Source organism: Ovis canadensis, chromosome 5, assembly GCF_042477335.2.
Source record: "Ovis canadensis isolate MfBH-ARS-UI-01 breed Bighorn chromosome 5, ARS-UI_OviCan_v2, whole genome shotgun sequence".
Classification (NCBI taxonomy): Eukaryota; Metazoa; Chordata; class Mammalia; order Artiodactyla; family Bovidae; genus Ovis; species Ovis canadensis.
Window position 1 is genome coordinate 77172077 of NC_091249.1, and position 3786 is coordinate 77175862.

At 39.3% G+C, this 3786-nt stretch overlaps 1 pseudogene; it reads left to right on the plus strand.

Annotated features, from left to right (window-relative positions):
- Window positions 1–891: 891 nt before the first annotated feature.
- On the plus strand, window positions 892–1363 carry LOC138441626 (large ribosomal subunit protein uL22 pseudogene; annotated as a pseudogene).
- Window positions 1364–3786: the final 2423 nt, after the last annotated feature.

The following is a 3786-nucleotide window of genomic DNA, read 5'->3' on the forward strand; positions in this document are numbered from 1 at the left end:
ATTAAAGACATGATAACTAAATAAAGCACCTGACTCTAGACTGGAGTTTGTATTAAAAGGGAAAAATACTATAAATGACACTGGGTCAACTGATAAAAATGGAATGTAGATAATATATTTAACCATTATATTAATATTATATTTATTACAGTTGATGTGTGTACATGTGCTCAGCCATGTCTGACTCTTTGTGACCCCACGGACTGTAGCCTGCCAGGCTCCTCTGTCCATAGAATTCTCCAGGCAAGAATACTAGAGTGGGTTGCCATTTCCTCCTCCAGGGGATCTTTCTGACCCCAGAATCGAACCCTCATCTCTTGTGTCTTCTGCATTAGCAGGTGGATTCTCTACCACTGTGTCACCTAGGATGCCCACTGAAGTTGATAACTGCCCTTTATTTAAGAAGGTATCCTGTTCTTAGGAAATATATACTTAAGTGTTCAGTTTAAAGGGCAATGACACAACACTCTCAAATAGTTCACCAAAAATTGTATGTGTGTACACACATACAGACTATACTTATTAATGATAAAACACAAAATGAGTAAAATGTTAACAATCCATGAATCTAGGTCAAGTGTATATAGATATTCTTTTTATTATTAAAACCACTTTTCTGGAAACTAAAAAATTATTTTGAAATTAAAGGTTGAAACATCTTGCATGTTCTTCCATATGCATAGTTTGAGAAATAGAAGAAAAACTTTAGTGACAGATTTGTAATCTACTTGTATAGTAAAAAACTGATGCCTCTTTTTTTTTTTCCCAGTAAGCGGCCTGAGATGACCCCTAAAAGTGGTGCACTATTCACTCAACCCAGAAAACCCCACAAAATCATGCAAACCAAGAGGTTCAAATCGTGTTCATTTTAAGAACACTTGTGAAACTGTCCAGGCCGTTAAGGGTATGCATATTCGAAAAGCCACCAAGTACCTGAAGGATGTCACTTTAATGAAGCAACGTGTGCCATTCCGTCGTCACAACAGTGGAGTTGGCAGGTGTGCACAGGCCAAACAGTGGGGCTGGATGCAGGGTCGGTGGCCTATAAAGAGTGCTGAATTTTTACTACACATGCTCAAAAATGCAGAGAGTAATGCTGAACTTAAGGGCTTAGATGTAGATTCTCTGGTCATTGAGCACATCCAGGTGAACAAAGCCCCCAAGATGTGGTGCAGGACTTACAGAGCTCACAGTCAGATCAACCCCTACATGAGCTCTCCCTGCCACACTGAGATGATCCTTACTGAAAAAGAACAGATCGTTCCTAAACCAGAAGAGGAGGTTGCACAGAAGAAAAAGATACCCCAGAAGAAACTGAAGAAACAAAAACTTATGGCCCGGGAATAAATGCTGCAAAAAATAAATGCAAGTAAAAAAATTGAAGCCTTACTTATTTATAAGAAAAATTTGATAACACACTGGGACATATATATCCCTTCACCCAATAAGTAATAAATATACATGTTTCAAAACTCATGTAATTTATAGAAAGTGTGAAGGTTCTATACCACAAAGGACCAATGACCACAATTTATTATATTAGAAAACAACAAAAAGAAGAACCTTAAAGATTTGGAAGCTTAAAATAACTCATGCTATAAAGAAAATCAAACTGGAAATATTCTTGTAAGAATTGGATATGCTTATAACTGAATGACAATCAAAATATCATATGTTACCACTGGAAGGAGCTAAAATGGTGCTTAGAATTATAGCCAACTGAATTTATTTTTTAAAACTTTAAATAAGCATCTCCCTACAAAAGCTGAAACAGAACATAATAGGCCAAATGAAAGAAGATGAAAGAATAAATACGTAAACATCAAAGCATAATAGAAAACATGATGACAAACTTTCCTGTTGGTAGAACCTGCCTGCCAATGCAGGGGACACAGGTTTGATCCTTGGTCCAGAAAGATTCCACAAGCTGCCGGGCAACTAAGCCATTGCACCTCAACTACTGAGCGCAAGCGACATAGCTAGTGAAGCCTGCTTGCCTAGAGTGCATGCTCCACGAGACAAGCCACCCCATGAGAAGCCCAGGCACTGCAACTAGAAGGTGATCCTCACTCGCCACAACCACAGAAAGCCTGCTAAGCGGCAAGGAAGACTGAGCACAGCCAAAAACACGTATGTTTCTTTTTAAAGAAAACACAACTGTGATTTTAAAAAATGGTAAATAAAGTAAAAAACACTATCTTATGAGCTAGACAAGCTCCAGCTCAGCTTATTGGAGGGAAAATACTGAGAAAAAGAAATGACATCACTGGAGATAGCATAGAGTTTCTATGTGTTATCTGAATGACAAACATATATACAAAAACATTTTGTCTATGAAACTAGCTCATATGTACTGGTTTGGACGAACCTAGAGTCTGACATACAGACTGAAGTAAGTCAGAAAGGCTTTTCTGGTGGCTCAGCTGGTAAAGAAACTGCCTGCAGTGTGGGAGACCTGGGTTAGATCCCTGGGTTGTAAAGATCCTCTGGAAAAGGGAATGGTATCCAGTCCAGTATTCTGGCCTAGCAAATTCCATGGTCTATATAGTCCTGGGGTCACAAAGAGTTGGACAAAACTGAGTGACTTTCACATTCATTCACTCAAATAGAGAAAAACAAATACCGTATCGTAACACATATATATGGGATGTTAAAAAACAATGGTGCAGATGAACCTATTTTCAGGGCAGAAACAGAGACATCAGTGTAGAGAATGGACACGTGGGCATAAAGGGGGACGGCAAGGGTGAGACAAATTTGGAAAGTAGCATTGACATACATACACTGCTGCTGCTAAGTTGCTTCAGTCATGTCCGACTCTGTGAGACCCCAGAGACAGCCCACCAGGCTCCCCCGTCCCTGGGATTCTCCAGGCAAGAACACTGGAGTGGGTTGCCATTTCCTTCTCCAGTGCATGAAAGAGAAGTGAAGGAGAAGTCGCTCAGTCATGTCCGATTCTTCGAGACCCCATGGACTGCAGCCTACCAGGCTCCTCCGTCCATGGGATTTTCCAGGCAAGAGTACTGGAGTGGGCTGCCATTGCCTTCTCCAACATATACACTACAATGTGTACAATAGCTACTGGGAAGCTGCTGTATAGCACAGGAAGCTTAGCATGGTGCTCTGCGATGACCTAGAGGAGTGGAATGTGGGGGTGGTGACAGGGAGGCTCAACAGAGAGGAGATATGTATACATATGGCTGATTCACATGGTTGTACAGCAGAAACAGCCCTGTAAAACAACTATACTCCAATTTTGTTAAAAAAGATAAATACAAAAACAAATAAAATGGCTGTTTTTAAAACAAAAATACTAATTATCAAAACCACCCAGAACAGGAGAAAACAAAAATTAGCAATCAGAAATATTTCACTCAATAATTTTTTTTTAATCCACCATCAATGACACTAACCAGCAAGGAGCAGATACTTCTTATATAATGTAATAGATGCAGAAAGTAGGAAAACAAGAGAAAAAAATGAGATAGTATAGTTTGACACCAAACCAAAAAAGTTAAAAAAAAAAATTAGACCATTTCCTTTGTCTACACAAGTGTAAAAAGACTGGGGATAGGGTATGCTGCGATCTTTGCACTACTCATGAACATTCTAAACCATTAGAAGTCACATGGTCTTAATTGTTGACATACCAGATTCTCCTACTAGCATCTCAAGAACAAGCACTGTGAATTTTCCATTTCACAATCTCAGAGAAGGTCTTAAATGGGCATGGGCATAGAATCAGCTATAGAGGACTTTTTGACCTGGTTTTTGTATTGTTTTCAT